Source organism: Fistularia commersonii, chromosome 7 (genome assembly GCF_037954325.1).
Source record: "Fistularia commersonii isolate RoL2024-O1a breed Wild chromosome 7, RoL_Fcom_v1.0, whole genome shotgun sequence".
Classification (NCBI taxonomy): Eukaryota; Metazoa; Chordata; class Actinopteri; order Syngnathiformes; family Fistulariidae; genus Fistularia; species Fistularia commersonii.
This window is the reverse complement of record NC_141290.1, coordinates 3,962,501-3,984,459: the sequence shown is the minus strand read 5'-3', so window position 1 is coordinate 3,984,459 and position 21,959 is coordinate 3,962,501. Positions and strand designations below refer to the sequence as shown.

General features: G+C 41.6%; 1 protein-coding gene across 2 annotated transcripts in view; it reads left to right on the top strand.

Annotated features, from left to right (window-relative positions):
- LOC147232402 (alpha-1,3-mannosyl-glycoprotein 4-beta-N-acetylglucosaminyltransferase C-like) overlaps positions 1-21,959 on the top strand; it is an 82,469-nt gene that overhangs the window by 48,281 nt on the left and 12,229 nt on the right. For both annotated transcript variants that reach the window (XM_086149230.1, XM_086149229.1), the window contains exon 3: positions 6,606-6,708. The gene's annotated coding sequence lies outside the window, so the exon portion shown is untranslated. The remainder of the gene's footprint in view (positions 1-6,605; positions 6,709-21,959) is intronic.

Here is a 21,959-nt window from a genome sequence, read left to right as displayed (position 1 = left end):
GCCGGACCTCTCAGCCTTGACATGGTAATCAGGCGAAAAAGGGCCGAAATTATGGCGAAATTCATCCACTTCGAATACATTTCTTGCCTTTTTTTTTTTTCTCTCTCTCTCTTTTTCGCTAGTTAGTATTAAACGCTGTTAGCATTCAAGCTACGGAAGCTAATCACCGGTTGAGACTGCTCTACAAAAATTCTCCCTTCTTTGAACACATGAAGTGTTGGTTTTTCTTAATTTATGTTATTTTTCAGCCCCCGGGCTGTGAAAAATCAATCAGTCAACATCCACTTTCAGGATGCCGCCATATATTTTTCTGTTTTTTTTTTTTTTTTTTGTAAGTACATTTCTGTTTTCAGACAGCATCAAATTACCGTGGCTCCTCTCTCTGCGATTTGAAGCCGTCGGAGAGCTTTTAAAAGCAAACAATGATCCGGGGCGGGCTTTAGGGCGCCGACCCCGCGGCGTCGATCCGACCGGTGCAACGGCGTGCACTTAAAACGCCGTAATTTATGTGGTTTATATGTTTTTGTCGTCGTCGGATAAACGCACAAAACAGGCGGCCTAGTTCTGTATCTGGAGTTCAAAAACATAAGAGAAGCACCGGTAGACTGAGGTGAGGTTGTCGTCGATGCAGTTTTTATTTTAGTTTTATTCCCTTCCTCCCCTGTCTTCTTTGTAAATGCTGGAAAGGGAAGTTTGTAAGCAAGAAAGAGGAATCTGAACAAAGTTTGGCTCAAAAGATTTTTTTTTTCCCCCTCATGAAAATGACAGATAAACATATCCTTAAGCCGGAGCCAACAATATCAAAAAAAAAAAAAAAAAAAAAAAAGCAGATGAAATCAAGCAAACGTGACAACGTCGCAGACGGAGAACAAAAGAAATTCACTCATCATGGCGTCGAGACGGAATTCTGCTTTTATTTTTATTTTTTTCCCACACTTTAAACCCGTTTTCAAGGTGCACGCAGCTGGGATCGCTAATGATTTCGTGCCGGATAAATCACAATGCAACGGCGCCAAATTAACCTATTTGCATTTCCCCCTCACACCGGGGGCGCCGGCCGCCCTCCGCCCTCCCGCTGCATATTCATCGCGGAAAAACGATTAAACAAAACGAAGAAGGTGTGTTATTTTGCCGGCGAGAATGTCAGAGGCCTCGGCGCGACTGTTCGCCGCTTTGTTTTCCATGAGGCGTCAAAAGACGTTTTCACTTTATGTTCACCCAAACACCCATTCACCCTCTCAATCACACGTCATGTAAATATATACAACTATGCTCTCATAAATTCATAATTCACGCCATAAAGAGACGTACAAGCGTTCGTCCTCGTGATTTCAGGTCACGAAAGCGCTCACTCTTTCATTCACGTGCCTTAAAGAGACATATAATCATCCGCCCTTTCATTTAAACGTAATTAAGAAACTTACATCCATTCATTTTTGTCATAAATTCATAATTCACATAATTCATCATATTATCAAAAACCAGCCATTCAGTGTCACATAAAGACATATTAACATTCACTCTCTCGTGTATACATTGAATATAAGAATAAAAACAACTTTATTTATCACGAAGGAAATTATTCTGCCAGAGTTACAAGAAAAACATAACAATATTAAATAGTAATAGAAAATTGTATAAATAGTAAAAAAAAAAAAAAGACAGAGAATAAGAAATACAAATAAACTGCAAAGTGTCTTAAGTAACAAGTGAAGACTTTAAAGTGTCTTAAGGTCTTAAATACCAAGTGAAAGATAAAGAGTGCACAAGAGTATGAAAAAATATTGTGCATGAAGCTGTTATGAAATGAAATAATGCACAGTTATGAACAAATATGCAGTTGAATTATTACAATTTACAGTAAGTGGGTGAGATTTTTTTTTTAAGGTTTAATATAGTTTAATATAGACACAACCATTTCTTTTTTACACGTCATATGAGACACACAAGCATGCACGTGTCGTGTCGAGACATGCAACGCTTTCATACACGTGTCATACAACTGTGTCGACCCCCTGCAAATTCCCCCAAAAGTGGGAATCTCAACTGCATAATTTCTGGTATTTTCAATCAATATTGAATTTAGAAACTCCTCTTTTTTTTCCCCTTCTGTTTACTTTTGTACGGATGATTACATCCGAAATAATGCCGGTACATTTATATGATCGTTAATGATTTCAATCTGAAAAATATTCAAATAATCAAATTGCAATTTTTCATTTAGTTCAATTTACATGATAAAAAAAAAAAAGTTGTCCGCGCATAAAAATTAAATTAGAAATGTGGCTCGCCACCCCTGCCCCCAAATCTAGACACATACAACATAGATACATACAACCGTACAGCCTTTCACCCTTTTCACACTTTTATTTTATTTTATTTCAATTCACACTTTTAGGGTCTCCCATAAACCTCCTGCACGTTTTTGTTGCAGGAACCCTTTGCAGACGTGGAGATCATGGCGACTCCGCAGAGCAACCGCAATCCGAGCGGGGACCTCGTTGCTTTAAGGCGGGAGCGCTAACCGCCGCGCCGCCATCGCGCTTTCACAACCACGCCAGTCAAAGCGGATACGGCGTCCTCTGCAAATACGCGCGATAACAAGCTTATATGACTAATCTAACGCGATTATGAAAAGCTCCGTTTATCATCTCCTGATTAAAATACAAACTTTCCTCACTCGCAGCTCATCGCAGACGACTATCGCTTCTTTTCCGCGCATGTATTTGAATATCGACGTTCTGATTATTATTTATGCAGGGGGAAAAAAAAATAAGGCGACGACGAAAAAGGGCCTGGAGTGTGTTTCTCGTCCGCGTGACCTCCACATCTGGATTGTCCTCGAACGCACCGCCTCCATGGAGAAGCAAGGCGGAGTGCTCTTGTCACTTTGTTAGCATCATAAAGGCGAGCTAGAAAGGGTATTAAGTTCCATAATTTTGTGGGGGTTAGAAAAAAAAAACGCTTTCACGTCATTTTTTTTTTTTTTTCCCCTCCGCGTCGTTCGTCGGGGGTCTCGTTTTCGACCGGCGGCGTCCCCCCCCCCCACCCCGCTTTATTCTCGCGAACGTTGAAAGTGAAACTTGCGTCAGCGCCTCCCGGCCCGCCGTTCCCCGTCTCTGCTCCGGCTACAAAAGATTTCACCGCCGTGACACAGAGATGAAAAAAAAAAACAAAAAAAACAAAAAAAAAAAAGGCTCATTTCTGCCTCCTTTCAAGTGTTAGCGGGAGTGTTAATGAGAGCGGAAACACTTTTCATCATCCCTTGAAAGACTCGCACTGGTGTGTCTTCAACACTTAGCTTCTTCCAGCCGCCGGGAAAATCAAAACCTCCCGCGAGGACCGATTTTGTTTCCGTGCCGACGCTTTATTTCCGCAAGTCGACATCGACGGAATATTTTTTGGAATTTACCCGGGGGGTGTCGTTCTGACGGGATCCGGCTGACGTTTCGCGCGGTCATTTTTAGTGGCCGTAAAGGAGGGTGGAAAAAAAGTTGTCAAAGTCATTTATCAGGTTGACGCATTCGTGCCCTAAATCACTGACAAACATGTCAAACTCAACTTTATTTACATAAGAATCAAGGCGTTTCCGCGGCGATGAGAGATTAGCATCATCATAACACATCTACGGTTAAGGTCACGACAAACAAACAAGCATTAAACTATAACGTGCACGCAGATACAATCTAGCGGTACTCAGGTGAAAGGGTGATGGAGGTCTAATAGCATAAAACCCTGAAAAGTATAAATAGATGTTATTTGAATTTGAATAGCAGCAGAGTTATCTGTACAGTTCAGTGCAAAAACCAGCCATTCAGTGATTCGATACAATAGCGGGTGAGAAACAAAGTGGATTTAAAGCCGTCAAAAAAGTCTCCAGTGTTTAATACAGTAGCGGCATGATGGATTTACTGCAAAAATGGTAAGAGTGCAAAATGCAAAATAGTGCAAGGATGCGTTGCAGAGCTTTTCTGTTGTAGTCTTTGCAGCGCACGCTAATACCGCCGCTCAGGATGCTCGCCGTGTACTCTTGTCGAAATCTTCTCCTCCTGGCAGCTGGACTCGAATTTCTCAATTTGAAGATGTTTCAGCCGCTCGTCCCAGAGGTTTCTTCAGTTCCAACGAAAGTTTTTGAATAGAACTGCCACGCTTTTGGGCGGGTCTAGGTTAGCAAACATGTAAACAAGTAAGAACGACAATGTAGTGGAGGCTGAAGTTAGCCCTGTTAGCGCTAAATGTACATGTGAAAGCTAGCAGGTAATTTGTATTATTATTTCACCCTTGATAAGGAAATATTGCACCTTTGTTGTTTAAAGTGTGTGTAGTGCAGATCAATAGAGGGAGAGTGTGTGTGTGTGTGTGTGTGAGTGAGAGAGAGAGTTGCATCCCTCTCATTCGTACGTCATTTAGAAACATGCAACCAGTGAATTCCTTTTTTTGTTGTTGTTGCTTTGGCCAAAACAAACAATCTCCATAATTCACTTCACTTTCTGGAAAATTTATACTAACATGCGTCTGCCAGAAAAATGACAGATTATAATTTCCTCCTTTCCCCCGTCTGCTCTGTGACTATCTAGCGCGACAAGCTACCTGCGGTTTTTCTGCACCTGTCGGATTAGGAGCTGCCACTCGGAGATACAGAGGCGGCGGCGTCACGCTAACCTATCGCTGAAATAATCCAAAAGCAGCTGTGCTGAGTTGACTTTCCTCCCCGGCGAGGTTCTTGTCGACGTTTCCGCGTGAAGCGCTTCAATAGCGACCCGGAGGCGAGGGGTCCGGGGCCCCGTCGGATGCTAATGGAGTTCGCGGGCTAGCGAGCCGGGAAACATCACTGGATAAAACGCATTTCTTCAAAAAAGAAAAAGCAAATCATCTCACTTCCAGCTGGGTGTTTTACCGACTGCATCTCTTCCCTTAGACACATTTACTTATTCATCAAGGAGGGGGCCGCCGGTTCCTCAGACTCCTTGGCTCTCGCCCGCTAACTCCGTCCCGCTGTCGGTTCGAACGAGATGGGAAGACCTGGTTAATAATGCATGGGAACAGCTGCAGAACCTGAGCCGAAAATGTGCGCGACCGCGTGATCCGTGTTTGATTGTCGGCGTGCAGAGAGGAATCCGACTCCTTCCGCGGAGGTGGGGATTTGACGCAGATGTTAGACGGGAGAAGCGGCGAGCATTAAATCGCCACGCGTGCAGGTGGGGTTTCGTTAAGGAGGCACGCCGTGCGAAAACCGCTTGTTTAAAAAAAAAATAAAAAGGATAATGTTTTGAAAAATCCATGCTAGCGTCCCTGCTAGTTTGCACTGACTTTGCAAGGTGAATTGCCAGTTTCAAAAAGTCCAAAATCCGCCTAAGGTGTTTTGTTTGCAAGCGTGATACTGGTCATGTGACGTCACGTGGTTAGCGGTTAGCTAACGCAACGCTAAAGAACACATTACAGGATTAGCTCTGTTTGTTAGCTAAAAGCCAGTTAGCTAAAGCTTGATTCTCCTGTTGTTCCTCGACAATGATATGTCGAAGTCGAATCACGCCGCTAGCGTCTGTCCTTCTGGTTGAAGACAAAAAAAAAAAAAAACAACGCCGCGTTTTCCTCCAACGGGTTCCGATGAAATCGCGCTGCCTGCGAGTTGTTTCTGCAGGAAATCGATCAGGAGACGCGCCTGTTGACGGCGGCGCCTCTGCAGAGCTTGATTAATATTTAAGGAAAAAAAAAAAAAAAAAAAAAAAGGAAAAAACATCTCAGCTCGTAGCGTTGTTCTCAAGGCTCATTTGCTTTTGGTCGAGCTGTATAGTTTGTTTTCAAAAAAAAAAAAAAGTTTTACACTTCCATTTGTATAGTAAATAATCATACAGGCCATAAGAAAATGAGCAAAATTCTTCATATCCAAAAAAAATAAGCAAAAAAAAAAAAAAAAAAAATTCATCAGAATCAAAAATAAGCAAAATAAAAAGAGCAAAATTCATCAAAACCAAAAAATAAGCAAAAAAAAAAATTGGAAATGCTCCCCACTCTTGCTATTTTCATGTTAATTCCTGTAAATAAAGCCTATTTTACTCAAAAATGCACCCGCAATTTTTATATAAGGCTTTGACTTTTCCTTTTTTCAGGGCTGCGGACACAAACTTATAAATAATCAATAATTGATGGGTACAGCTGCAGCGCTTGTGCCCGTCACTGTGTTGTGTTGTTTTTTCCCCCCACTGGGTTTTTTCAACGCGCTGCCCGCCTGGATGAGAATGCATCATGAGCGTTTCCTCTAATCCCTGTGGGAATTCAACATTCCTGCAATATTTTTATTATTATTTATTTTTTTTTTTTCAATGGCTGACTGTCAAACCCAACATTTGGATGCTAGAAAATATTTTAATAATAAAGTGAAAAATAGATAAATAGAAAATAGTCATTACATTTCCGTTTTAAAGCTCAGACGTAGACATTTTTTTTTTGTCATCATCGCGGCTTCATCGTTAGCGGTTGCGTTAGCGCTGAATTATTGCGCTAAATTAATCCGAAGTCCGGGTTATTTTCCATCAAAGACGCGTTTGCAAGGCTGCGTTTTTGTTTTTTCTTCCCTTATTATCGCTCTCCTCTTTCTCATTCAGGGATAAATCGTTTCTCCTCCCGGGCCGGGCCGATGGACGCGGGCGACCAAGGTGAACGTCAGGCTGGATCGCTCTGAGCGCCGGGGACGTCCTTCACGACCAGGTCAGTAGAATCTCGGACGCTTTTTCGTGAGAAAATAAGTCCTTTTTTGCGGTACCGGGTAATTTTGCTCGCTTCAGTGAAGAGGATTCCCCGCAGATCACACCGTCTGAGATCTTCTTTTTATTCGTGTTGCGCACATTTTTAGCTTTTATGTATTTTCTTTCCAATTTAAGGTCTTTTCTTATCACCTTGAGATATAATCATGCCGTCGGTTATAATTATATTTTTACTAATATGTAAAGATACAGCACATCTCGCCATTCTCCGGTGAACTTCATAAAAACACAGGGCGTTCTAGAATTGCGTCGGAATTTCGTTCCTGACGCAATTTTCTCCGCAAGTCCAAACTCACGCCCTGCACTTTAGTGCAAAAAAATGTATATGATAGTGCAACAAAATCATCATCTAGGATATGAAAACACTACATAGTAAAAATAAGAAAATAAATTGAAAAAATAGATAGAAAATAATAATAAATAACAGATAATAATAAATAGAGAAAAGAACGCCTGGGAGCCATAATGAAGGGTTTACGAAAAATCGACACAACGCAGCACAATCCAATATGGCGCCCAACCGGCGACGTAAAAACAGAGCCGTACGACGACGCGCTCGCCAACTCGTTCCTGCACGATTTTTTTTTTTAACATCGGGATGAAACAAGACCTTTTCTAAATCTATGAGAGATGGCGGCGTAACAGCGAAATGCAGCGGAAACCAAGGACTGGCTATCTACTAGCATCCGGCGCTAAAGCTGTTCCTACATGCTGGGAAACGTAGAATATAAATATGGCGATTTAAGTGAAAAACACGAGCGATTGTGCGATTTTTTTTTTTTTTTTTTTTTTTTTCGGCCAATATCGCCACAGCACATGACGGATGTCACTTCCTGCCGTGTGTGACATCCCGCTTCATCACACACACACACACACACATGGTGGTCTCCACACTGCCTGGATGTCAACATGCAAACGAACACTCTTGTTTACCAAATAGCTTTGTTTGTTCAACACACGGCCTTATTAACACCGCATCTCATTATGAGCTCTCAGTAGCCGTTTTTTTTTTTAATTTTTTTTTTTTGTTCGTTTCGAAGAGATTTGTCCCGACGGAGGCGCTTCGTCCTCGTTATCATTCCACGTCGCGCGTGGATCCGCGGCGCCTGCGACAGCGCTGCATATTCATGGCGTACAGGAACCTCAGGAATGTCTGGAAAGGCGCCAGAGGCGGCGCCGCCGCCATCGCCGTTGCCAACAAACGCTGCATTTCAAACACCAGCTTTCTCTGCTCTGAATGTGAAAATGAGCCCGCTTGGTTTTTGTACCGTGTTGATGAAACCTTCAACTATATATCTTCTGTCACACACACTCACACTCCCAGCCCTCTTTTCTCTTTGCTAAATTAAACCGTAAATTCATGAAGTCGGGTTTTTTTTGTTTGTTTTTTTTGTCCCCCCACCCCCCCCCCCCCCACCCAATTAATTTTTTTCACTGTCACCGTTTGCATCACAACACATCGACAAAGACGTCTTTATCCGTGTCGTCTGATGAAGATGAGAAATACAATAAAAACACTTTTGGCTACGTCTCACTTTGGGAAGATTCGATTGGCGTTTTCGATGAAATCCAAGAATACGTTGCGATATTTAGGTGACATTTAAGGCTTGGCTCATCAGTACATGGAAAAAGCCACAAAACACACAAACAAACAATCTTGCAGGCTTTGCACATTGTAGCATTGAAGCATTGTAGCATTGTAGCATAGCAGCAGTCCTGGTGCTACTCCACATTATTTACATCCTTCATTGTTGTGTTCTACTGTTATTACCATTTTCCAGGGTAAGCTAGCCCTCATTATGGCTACCAAACAAATTAGAAGTGCTAGTGCTGGTGGTGGCGAGAAGAAGTTGAGAATTACAGTCGACCTGAAGAAGGAAATAACAGCTAGAAGTGAGAGCGGTGTTGGTGTTGTAGATCTCGCCAAGCGCTACGACACGGCTAAGTCCACCTGTGTAATATCCTGAAGTACAAAGATGCGCTAAAGATGGTTGATGTGGCTACGTCGCCGCGGTGGGGAAGAAGGAGAAAGTTATTTTCAGTTTGGATTAATGACAGCTTGCTGGAGGTAGCATTAGCATTAGCATCAGCGTTAGCATTAGCATTAGCATCAACATTACCGAGGGGCTTTTTGATCCAGAAGGCTTTACTTTTGGTTATTTAATGAAAGAAATGCAGAGTACAGGTGCTGGGGTTGTCAAATTCACGGCAAGGACATCGCAATAATAAAGGTTATCTTTAATTCCTTTCCGTATTTTTGCCACAAATTATCCAATAAATAAGGTTTCATAATACAGGATGTTTTGGGGGGCTTGTGAGCAGATCAGTTGGATTTTACATTGATTCCAACTGGTAAAAATGAACAAATCGATCATTCGAAGAACAAATTAAATTCGGGAGTCAAGGTTCTGCTGTAAGGAATCAGGAAATATTAAGGAAAGGAATATAAAATAAGGAATATTAAGGAACTGTGATTTGACTATTTCCCATCTGCATGGAGATCATTTTAATGTCTGTCACAAATTAATAAAATTGATTTTTGGAGTAAATTCACAATTAGTGGTCTTATGATATTAGTTAACAAATAATGCTAAATATGACCCAAAAAGCAAAATGAATACGTCCGTGTGAGATATTGTTATTTGACCCCCAGGATGAACCCTGCATATCGGCCAATGAAATCTGGGATTCGCTCAAGTGACAGCCCCACCACCACCCACGCAGATTCTATTTTTCATATTTTTCTATAAAATATTAAAAATATGAGTAGAATATAAAAAAAAACAGGGTTACTTGAAGGGTTTCCTGGAATGTCTTTTATCACCTAATGGATCATTAGGGAACTGCAGGCATCCGATTGTTCACCCCAGGCACAGAAAATCAATGAAAAAGATGAAATTGTTTCATTTCGTGCGTGATTTATATCCATATATATATATATATCACCATCATCATCATCTGCAGCAGCAGGGAAAAAAAATACACAAACTCATTCCCTTTTGCACAAATCACCCGAATGTGACAAACCAAAAGCTGTTTATTCCCTGCGAGTCGATCGCCGTTTAACGGTTTCGGAGGAAAAATACGAAGAAAATACAAACGCCTTTTTTTAATTTCTTTTTTTTATTAATGCTAAAACCAAACTGCTTTTGTTTTTGCCGCTCACGCACTTTAAGCGGTTTGTCCGTTCATTGCTTCTCTTGTGAAGACAAAGTAGAAAGGAAATCCCGATAAAGGCAAACACCTGCAAACTCTTCTGAGTGAAAATGGAAAGAAAAAGAAAGAAAAAAACAAATTGATGATGAAATGTGCGGCGTGGAAAGGCCAAGCCGGCGCCGCTCTGCTGCTCTTTCCCCGTAATGTCACTCTTTCATGCTATTATCCTCCAAAAAGTCCAGATGACACTGCTTGCTCGGAAGGGGAGCAAGCAGAGAGGTGGAGGAGGAGGAGCGGAGAATAAAATTTGTGACATAAAAGAAGTAGAAGAAGATTTCGTCTCAATCCCATCTGGTTTCCCCAAGCTGAATGGTTGGATGTCTCTCTTAGTGGCCCTTGAGTTTGACCCTTGCTTTTAACACATCCGGGTTAAGCCCCGCCTCTCGCCCCATCGTCATCTGGGGTTGGCTACCGACCCTCTCCATGACCCCGAGTGCAGGATTAGATAACGAATGAATAAATGGAAGAAATTTCTTGTGCGATGTTAGGAGTCTGGAGTCGCAAGTAAGCTAGACTGGGGCAGGACATGTATGGCAGCTGTGAGACAGTGGTGAGGTGTTGCTGTCGGTGGGCCAGTTCAAGATCGAGGTGGGACTACATTAGGGGTCAGCGCCGAGCACCTTCTCGCGGTGCTGATGGACAGGCTGACTGATGAGGTTAGACAGGAATCGCCACGGACCATGACGTTTAAAGATGACATTGCGATTTGCAGGGTGCAGGGTGAGGAGGTGGAGGTATGCTCTGGAAAGGAGAGGAATGAAGGTTAGCTTTATGCTAGACTGGGGCAGGACTTAATGCTAGACTGGGGCAGGACATGTATTCTTAGCAAGGCAGAATACATGTATGTGAATCAGAGGGATCCAAGCTGAACGGTGAGGCTACACGGAGTGGAGATAAAGATGTTGGATGTCAGGGGTGATGTGTGGAGCCAAAATGAAAGGGAACGTGTACAAGATAGGGGCGAGACCTTCGATGCTGTATATTTGGGGACAGTGGCATTGAAGAAAGACAAGAGGCAGAGCTGGAGGTTGTAGAAATGAAAATGTTGAGGTTCTCTTTGGGAGTGACCAGGATGGATACGATCAGGAATGATTCCCCTCAGAGGGACGGCACATGTTAGATGTTTCGGAGATAAGGTCGGGGAAGCCACGCTGAAATAGGCCATGTGCAGAGAAGGGATGCTGAGTTTGGTTGGAAGTTGGAAGATGGAACTGCAAGGCAGAGGAAGACCCAAGAGAAGATATAGGGACGTGAAGTTAGTTTATAAGAGAATAGGGTTAGATCAGGGGTGATAAACTCATTTTGGTCCAGGGGCCACTTACAACCTAATTTGATGTCAAGGGGGCCGGACCAGTACATCATTACCTCGAAATAACACTAGTGTTTAACGCAAAGGAGGTAAACAGGTGAATAATGAAAATCCTCATATATAATGAACTGCTCCTCTGAAAATTACATGGCGAATAATATTAAAAATGAATATTAAAAAAGGATGGATGAAATTACACCTTAAAAGAGAAAATTTGCCACTAGAATTTATTAGAAAATTGATTGTTAGCATGTATAAGAAGAGGTATAATGTTTACAAGGCTAATGGTGGCTATTCTGGCTATTATTATAATTATGTGTAATACAATTATATAATTATGTTTTTAATATATTTAATATATATAATATATTTTTAATAATTATATAATTATATATATTTTTTTGCTATTGTTCTTATAGGAATAAGAAAAGAAAGATCATTTTAACAATGCCACTAGACGTTTTTCATCCAAATATCATTTTGTTTTCAAATTTTTGAAGCAAAACATACAGTGCAAAGTTACTTTTTCATTTTTTCTTCCACGTTTTTTTCTTTTCTTTTTTTTAGAAACCCATTGTATAAAACCCCCAGATACATGTGAGAAAAAAAAACACGAGCCGCACTAACACAAAGACTTGATTTCAGGCCGGGTGGGGTCACAAAAAAAGACCTTCTGTAAAAACACGAGTTTCCTCGCAAAGAGTCTGCGAAACACAGCAGACAGCATTGTCAACCAATACCTGATTGTTTCCCGTCGCTGGATGTCGAGGGAAAAACACAGAGAGAGAGAAACAAAGAGTAACCTTGTCGAAATCATCATCCTGTTATTTGGAAAAAAAAAAAAAAAAAAAAACGAGATCTCACAGCAACACCACTAGGTGATAATCAAAATTAAACTTTTTTTATTTTCCCATTATTGGAGAGTATTTAAAGATGCAAAGAGACTTTCTGAATACAGAGAAATAGTTAAACAGTATATCGGATATATCAGTGAAAACCACTCTTTTTGTGTTGTCGGTGTTTAAAAAGGAAACTCATATACTTGTCGCTTAGACACTTTATAGTTGTATTTGTATTTCTTTTTTTTTTTTATACTGTTTATACAGTTTCCTACTGTTATTTCTTCTTTTTATGTTTCACTTGAAACTCTGACTCAACAATTTCCTTCGGGATAAATAAAGTTGTTCTTATTCTTAATGTCGATTTTAGTGGCTGAAACTGAAGTAGCTCAACGTGATTTCAAATTAAAAATATTAGAGATCTAAGATAAAAACCAAGAATTTAAAATGTAATATTTGGCATATTTGAGCAGAACAGCCGACCTTTTTGTCTTCGCTAAAAGCATACAAGTGATGAATAACCAAACTAATGTGCAAATGGAAGCCACGGGCCAAACCAAGAAAATACATTTTAATATTAGCATGATGTTTAGATGTAAATAACAACAATAGCAATAAAAAAAATAAAAAAAAAAAGCAGGAAGTCACTTGTAGCTGTTGCACATCGACACGAGTCCGACGCGGCCCATTTGGCCGACCGGTGAGTTTCCATTATCTGAGCAATGGCCCCTTTGTTTATAGTTAGCGGTTAGCGCTTAGCCCCAATCCTCATCTCGCAGTTCATTGACTTCTTCTCCGTCCTGTTCTTTCTACCTGGAGACCCGACACATGTAACAGGTCGAGTAGGAGAAAAATCTACAACAGCTTATTTAATTTAGCAGCTCGTTGAGCCGTAAATACCGTATTAACATTTTTAAGACCTTCTTCACATGTTCTAAGCGGCTTGCGGGCACCTTGCTCACCCTTGTGGTTGGAGTGCAGCGCTACGACACGTGGCCTGTCGAGAGACGTTTAAGGGGTTTTCAGTGAGAAATAAAAGTCACCCCGAAAAATGTGCAATTTCTACACTTCGATGAGCAAGGAATATTTTAGGCGTGCAGCTAACGGGTCTGATGATGATTGACGTGTGTGTGACAGAACGAATGGTTGTGTGTTTACAGGACTGTCTCAGAAAATTAGAATATTGTGATAAAGTTCTTTATCTCTTGTAATGCAATTACAAAAACGAAAATGTCATTCTTCTTCTTCATCTTCTCTTTGGTCTTCTTCGAGACCTCTTGCCTGGCAGCTCCAATTCCAGCATCCGTCTACCAATATATTCTCTATCTCTTCTCTGTACATGGCCGAACCATCTCAGTCTGGCTTCTCCGATCTTCTCTCCAAAACATCTAACATGTGCTATTTCTCTGATAGACTCATTCCTGATCCTATCCATCCTGGTCACTCCCAAAGAGAACCTCAACATCTTCATCTCTGCAACCTCTAGTTCTGCCTGCTGTCTTTTGGTCATTGGAACAGTTTCTAGTCCAAACATCATCGCTGGTCTCACCACTGTCTTGTACACCTTTCCTTTTATTCTGGCTGAAAGTCTTCTATCCCATAGTACCCCTGACACTTTTCTCCACCCATTCCAACCTGCTTGGACCCGTCTCTTCACCTCTTTTCCACACTCTTTCCGTTGCTCTGGACTATTGACCCCAAGTACCTGAAATCCTCCAGCTTCTCGATCTCCTCTCCCTGTAGCCTCACCGTTCCACTCGAGTTCCCCTCATTCACACACATATATTCTGTTTTGCTGCGACTAACTTTCATTCCTCTCCTTTCCAGCGCATACCTCCACCTCTCTAGATTTTCCTCTACCTGTTGTCTGCTCTCACTACAGATCACGATGTCATCCACAAACATCATAGTCCATGGGGATTCCTGTCTAACCTCATCTGTCAGCCTGTCCATCACCATTGCGAACAAGAAGGGGCTCAGAGCTGATCCCTGATGGAGTCCCACCTCCACCTTGAACTTCTCTGTTACCCCTACAGCACATCGTACCAGTGTCTTACAGCTAGCATACATGTCCTGCACCAGTCTAACATACTTCTCTGCCACTCCAGACTTCCTCATACAATACCAGAGCTCCTCTCTTGGCACCCTGTCATATGCTTTTTCTAGGCCTACAAAAACCCAATGCAGCTCCCTCTGGCCTTCTCTGTACTTCTCTATTAGCATTCTCAACACAAATACTGCATCTGTAGTACTCTTAAAAACAAAAATGTAATACATTCTGGATTCATTACTGGATTCATTACAAATCAACTGAAATATTGCAGGCTTTTTATTATTTTAATATTGCCGATTATGGCTTACATCTTAAGAAAACCTGAAAATCCTATCTCAAAATATTAGAATATCATGAAAAAAATGACTCTTTCATGATATTCTAATATTTTCTAATATTATTGTTTTTTTAACCGCATTACAGAAGATAAAGAACTCTATCACAATATCCTAATTTTCTGAGACGGTCTTGTATATCACATATGAATAAGAGGGTGAACGGTTGCACGCTTTGATGGATTGGCCAGCAAGTGAAGGATAAATAGTATAAATAACGAAAGACCGAATGAAGAGTAATTATTTACATATTCATTTACTGGAATACGTGACAGTGTCTAATAATGCGGACTCAATTATTACTACAAAAAGGACAAGACTTATGACTGAACTTGAGGCTTAACTCAGAACTCAGGGATCTAATATCACAATTTTTTTTTTTTTCCAAACTTTACCATCATTTCTGAACGCAACTGAATATAAACCACATAGGCTAAAAATAAGGAAATAAATATATGTGTACATATATAGGCTGCCCTTGTCTACAAGCTGCAGGTGTCCAAGTTGTAACATGAGATATTCACACAGACAGATGTTACACCAAAACATTTTTTTTAATTAAATACATAGCAGTAACATCCACAAATACAAACGTGAAATGCTTTTTTTTCCCCTAAACACAGCTGATGAAAAAGATTAATGATAAATAACACAAGGAAAAGTGCATCCGTTCATCCATTTTCGTTCTCAATTCGTCTTCCTCCTGCGCACAAAGTCGTCTACAGAATTTCACGTCATCGGTCCGATGTGACGAGGCTAAATGTTTTTCCTCGTTAGCTCCCCGAAAAAAATCCATAAATTAGCCGTAGTGTTCAAAACGTGTGGAAAAAAAGCAGCGGCTTATTGTCCGTAAATTACTTTATATCTGGATCGCAACCTTCGAACAGATTATCGCCGTTTTTCGAAAAGACCGGTTTGCCCTCGGAGTGTCCTCGTCACGGAGACGGCCCCGTCGCTCCGCCAGCGGCGTCCGCCGTCTTATTCCTTATTTCTCCGGCGTCTCAGGTGAAAGCGGGGCGTGAAAGGTTTACGTTAATGAGGATGGACTCTCCTCGGCGGTCCGGAGCTTTGACCCACATTAGCTCCCTGCCCGGGGCCTGCCTGGACTCGAGCGGGAGACGGAGAATAAATAGCCGCTCGCAGCCGGCGAGACGAGCGCCGGGTATTAAATCATATTCGTAGACTTTCCCGAGCCTCCGCCGGGTTCATAAACTAGAATAGAAAGGGGTGGGATTTAAAAAAAAAAAAGGAAAAAAAAAAAAAAGCTATCAGCAGTCCTTGGCACAAATTCTCCGGAGCGCATCGTCTCGGCCCCGAGATCGACCCCCTCCAAAAAAAAAAAAAAAAAACTAAAAATCACTGCACTGTAAAATATATCTCTCTCAACCGCCATAAAAAAAAAAAAAAAAATATCTAGGAAACCGCTCGCCTTGAAAAATGTAATTTCATACAAGTCGTAAGTTTTATCCGGATGGAAGTCGACCCGAATATCATGTCATTTCCATCTTAATTGCGTATTTTGATATGTACAGTCGTGCTTCCTGCATGCGGACGTGGAAAATCGACTTATCCGTTTACTTTCGGGATTTCAAGGTCGAAAACGATGAGAAAAACGCCGCGGGGAAAATGTCAGCCGACAAAATACGAGGCGAGACATTTTCCGAAACCTAAAATACTCGTCCAGGAAATCGACTTAAACTTCGAGGGTGTTTTTTTTTTTTTCCCTGAATTCACCTTAAAAAAAAAAAAAAAAAAAAAAAAAGTCAAGGCAAAGTCAAAAATGACCTGGAACTTTTCACAGGATTCATCAAAAAAAAAAAAAAAAAAAAAAAAAAGTCAAGAAATGCTTTTGAGAGCTGAAACTTTAATACCGAAGACGGGTGAGAAATAAATATAGTGATTTTTTTTTTTTTTCCGCACCATGAAACCGCGGAGACGAACCGAGCCTGAAGATTAATAGTCAGATTTACTCCCGCTTTCCGAGGCGGCCGCCGCCGTCCCAGATCTCTGCCAGCCTGGAGACGTGATCCGCCGAGCCTCAGAGGTTACTGCAGTTCAAGCTCCGGTATCTTCTGACCTCCGAGCCCACGAGGCCATAAACACGGCCGTAGAGAAGGACGGAAATCTTAAAACCCCGGTTCATTTCCTTCTGAACCCCTTTAACGTCCATTGAGAACATCTGCTCCGAAACCTCCTGGTGTCGGAAACTTGTACACGCGGTTGTTTAGCGCTTTTCTGCCGCGCAACGGAGACGGTCCCTGGTTGGATCTCCGCAGGGGATCATGTTCTCCAGCGGTTCCTGCGTGGGTTCCCCTCCGGGGGTCCCCAGTTTCCATGCAGGAGGTTCATCGGAGACCCCGGAAATGAATTAAGCGGGTAAACGGTCGCGTTTCTCTAAATCAGGGGTGCCTGCACTTTTTCCCCTCGTAGGCTACTTTTCAAATGACCACGGGAAAATGATCTACCTCCACTAAAAATGCTGAATATCAATGTTTGTGGATCTTGCATGAACCCTTATAAAGAGTACTTTTTTGGTAAATATTTTATTCTGATGGCTTGAATGGAGTCGGCAGCATAGTTGAAGTGAGCTGGGAGAAAAATGGGATTTTAGTTCCTTCGCCTTTCTGCTTCTCGGCTCACTTTTCGGAGGGAAGCCGGCGCTTTAGTTTTTATGAACGGTCTGAAAATGCCGCTCCGCATTTCCCTTTTTCGGGAAAGCGATGGCAGACCGGCAGACGAGGCGAATGAACTTTGAAAATGACATCGACAAAAAGAAGCCCACCTCCCGTTCCGTACGGAAGTGATATGTTTTAGTCTTTTAACTCGCTCCAGCTCCCCAACTCATTTTTATACCCATAAGACATAAATTGGAGGCTAACTGGCTAGCTTGCTAAAACGCGCCGTTATGTACACATGCGCAGTGACGCCTGTGTAAGAAAAGGTCCGATTGGACAGATCGACTGTCAGTCAAGTGAGAAATTTTCATACAGATAGGCTGACGTCTACGTTTTAATACCATGCCATCTACACACACTTTACCTTCAGACCACCTGCTAGAAATCATGGGCGCTAAACACTTTTGGTTTGCGAGCTACTCTCAAAACAACCAAGTCAAAATGATCCACCAGCAATAAAAATGATATATATATTATACACGTGTGTGTGTGTGTGTGTGTATATTAATATCCAACCCATATTTTGCACAGCGCATTTTAAGGCGCCATATCAATGAACCGGTTTGTTTTCATACATAAGGCGTGTGATATAACATACGGTATATAAAGCCAAAATAAACGGTTTAGTTGAACTTTATTCATCTCACTTGGAAACTGGTTTTCTTCACTCGCCGCAGTTCATCTGCTCGCTTCCTCCTCTTCCGTCCCATCGATTCATTAATGTTGAATTCTTTCGCGGCCGTTCTCTTCCCATGACCTACTAGTTGACCGATAGCCTTGAGTTTGAATTCGGCTTTGTTAGCGTGTCTTTTAACAGGTGACATTTTTGGGTGTCCTCATACGGACAAATGTACAGTAATATGATGTCGAAGCAAAGGACGTAACATTATTATAAAAAGCGTCGGAGGTAAGCGGTTTATCGTCGCTAGCGATAGCGGACACCTAAACTTAGCGTGCAACCCGGCAACCCGCGGCTCCGAGTGGCTTGGGAAAATAAATTATAAATATTTAATTGAAGTGTATTTCATTTGTGTTACTTCCTTTTTTTAACTTTTAATTTTAAGTTGGAAGATTACTGTGATCTTGAAATATTAAATAAAATTATATTGATTATTTTTCGCCGCTCAAAATAACGTCACGCTTGCGGACGCCGGTATACCCGCCAGCAGAAGTCCCATAAACCAGGTAAAATAAATATTTATGGAGATATTTTGCAAATATTTATTTTTTATTGTTTACTGACACAGTGTTTTTTTCGCGATTTATTCTTAAAATTCAGGTCAAGGCTCCGCCAAAGGCTCTGAAAGCCCAAAGCTCAAAATGAGTTCATTACATAAATAAAATTTAATTTTCTCCATAATACTTTGTGAATTTCAAAAGCAACACACTACACACTTGTTTACACAAAGTGTAAAGGTAATAAAAAGCAATATATACAGTGGTACCTTTATTTTAGACATCAAAAAGTAACTGCGGCTCCCAGTGTTTTCTTTTCCGAGGAAACCGGGTCCAAATGGCTCTTTGGGTGTTACGGGTTGCCGACCCCTGATTTAGTGTGAAGTCAGAACAGCGTTGCATTCCAGCACTAGATAATTCGTGATTTCCCATTTTCTGGCGTTGTAACTCATGTTCGACCAATGACTGACTTTAATACAACGTCCTCGTGTTGGGTTGGAACGGTCCGACGATAAAGCGGAGCGGCTTCGTACCTTCCCGAAGTCGCACTAAAAAAATTTCGATAGATTTTTGAGCGCAGTGTACCACAAAAAATTGCTTACAGCTCAGTAAACACAAGGCGCACAGACGATTTTTTAGAGATTTAAAGTGCGCCTTATAGTGCGAAAAACACGGCATGTATTGTTTTTTTTTTTTGCACAACAGCATGAACATGTGTGCATTCTGCACATTTTTAGCCATTGCCTCACTCTGATGACGTCTTGCACTGAATGGACTCAGTTAGCTAACGGTTAGCCTAGCCTCAAACACACTTCCAAATGTCCGTCAGTCCTGGCGGAACGCTACTCGGATCGAGATCTCGGATTGGCTGCGCTGTATGTCAATCAAACGCTTCAATGCCGCAGCGGGGATGGCTGATAGGCTACGTCGTTAGCATTGCCTTTGCGATCCACCAGTAGATCGTGACAGACGGTGTTGGTTGCCCCTGCTCTGAATTTTTAAAATCCCATTCCGTCGCTGTCAGAGCAGTTCCGACCGTCGTAGCCGCCTCTGAATGTAACGTCCAATCGGCTTGCAGTGGTGCTCCATGGGGGACCGCCCCTTTTTGGGAGAGTTCAGGTTCAGTCAGGTTCACGTTTGCCTATAGAAATCCCTTTTCTTTTTCAAAAAAGAGCCACTGGAGTGCATTCCCTGACCTGCTCGGCTCCAGGAAGGGCGTCACTAGACTACAAGTCAGAAGAATTCTTTCAAAAAAGATCCTTGGACCCCCTCTAGACCAAATTTAAATATTAAACAGATTCTGTCATTTTGACAAATGTCTAGTCTCCTGCTAATTTACTTATTTAACGGTTCACCTCAGTCAACATCGGGGAAAAAAAATTCTAAAGATAATTTTGTCAGGAGCCGCCACTGCGAGCATCTCTGTATTTGTGAATAAGTGACGCACCACCAAAGCAATTTGTGATTTTTAAAATCCCAATCAGTCGCCGTTACATCAGTTCTGACCGTCGTAGCTGCGGTGGTACTTTTGGGGAACCGCCCCTTTTTGGGGGGCGTTTCAGCTACAGTTTCTCACAGATCTCTCATAGACCGTCATGCGAAATCTTTTTTTTTTCCGAATTTAAAGTGCATTCCCTGACCCTGACCAGCTCAAGGAAAAGCAGAGCGTCGCTTCCATCTCGTCACATTCAATGTCAAGATGGCGAGGCAGAAGAATTCTGTTGTATCTGTCAAAGAAGATCCTTCAAAGTTGTGAAGAAAAACTATCAATGAAAAGTGTGGATCTCTTAGATCAAATTTAAATATTAAACAAATGTTCAGTCTCCTGGTCTTTTACGTATTTGATGGGAAACCTTAGTCATCAGCGAAAAAAAATATATTAGTATATCAACCGGCGAGTGCAAGGGTAAACGCTACAAATGAACAAATTAATATTTCGACAACAGTAAAGAGAAAAACGCTGTGTTGACGCCGCATGGAAAACAAAGCGCGCGAGCAAAACCGGCTAATGCGGTAGCACGTTGCCCCGGCAACCGCTCCAGGATGAACTCTCTGACCTCACCTTGGACCTAACAGAGGGATAAGCCGTTACTAAATCAAGAATAAATAACTAATGACTAACTTATGAATGAATGAATGCTCAGTGTAAGAATACCTTACTATATAGAGGTAATTGAAAGTGAAAGTGAAAGTGAAAAGGTGTTAGTATATGTGTGACTGGATGGTTTTAACACGAGGATTTGCAGCCTTGGCTTTTCATGTTTGGGGCAAATCGACCTTTTTTGAAAATTTCCAGGAAATAAAACGTCTTTTTTTTTTTTTTTTTTTGCCTTTTCCTCCCTCGGATGTAGAGCCTTTGAATAACATGACGATGTGGAGTCTGGGCGAGGATCGCCAAAAAAAATCATTTCACAGTTTTTATTGGTGATGGCGGTTTTGGACATGGAGGATTACAACGCAGGTATTCGACACAAAGAGGACAAAGCGGAAAAAAAAAATAATTTACAGTTTTTATTACTTTTGCTTTTCTTCACCCTTCTTTTGTCCATTTCTCATCTCCGCTTTCTCGTGACCTTTATTTTCTAGAGTCAGTGCAAATGTCAGAAGATTTTTGTTTCGGTTACTTTTTGAGCCCGTTTTTTTTTTTTTTTTGCTGATTTTTAGAAAAAAAAGTCAGAGAAATATAAAGTTGACAACACCAAATTTTTTAAATGTCGCCATGATGGGTCATTATTATATATTAAATTTTTATATAATTGTCATTATTATTATTATCAAGGTCAGCTGCCGATATTTTCACATGGTGAAGTAAAAATATATGTATAAATATCACAGATGACAAGTTAAAACAAAGGCATCAAGGTTATTGATGGAAAAAAAAATTAAAATAAATTACTCTCATATAATATAAATAACACACGCCTTTCCCTAAAAAAATGATAAAAAAAAATACGATCCGACATAAAAATGCACGTCATCAACGTTTCCTGCCGTTGCTAGAATTGAGGCAAGTTAATCAATAATGGATGTATTTTTAGATATGGGCCGCGGGGGTAAAAATTGGCGATAATGAGCCGACGGGAGCTGAAAGGAGCGGATTGACATTCACAGCGTGTGGAAAATAAATGAACGCGAAGCCTCTCGGAAGGCCCCTCTCTCCACGGGCCGACAGTTAATATGCATCTACCACTTCCGATGACCTCGGCTCGGTAATCGCCCTCCTCCTCCTCCTCCTCCTCCTCCTCTTCTTCTTCTTCCCCCGGCGCCCCGGCAAGTCTCTTTGTGACGGCGGCAACAAGTCGGCCATGCTTCCGTCGCATTCGCTCCATTAATTCCGGGGAAAAGGTTTTTTTTTTGCTGAGATGGCAAGAGAAGCCGGGGATCCTCTTCTCCGGACTGAGAGGGGATTAAGTGTCTAGCTGGGGGGCACCTTGGTGGAAGTTGCTGAGAAAAAAAAAAGAAATATCTCTCACTTATTTCTCCCGCTTTGGTCAGTGAACCCTGAATCCTCCGCCCACTTTCTGGTCAGGCGCCATAAGACGGGCAACGGGGACCGAAATGTACCGACGTGCCGAGCGAAAGCTATTCTTGA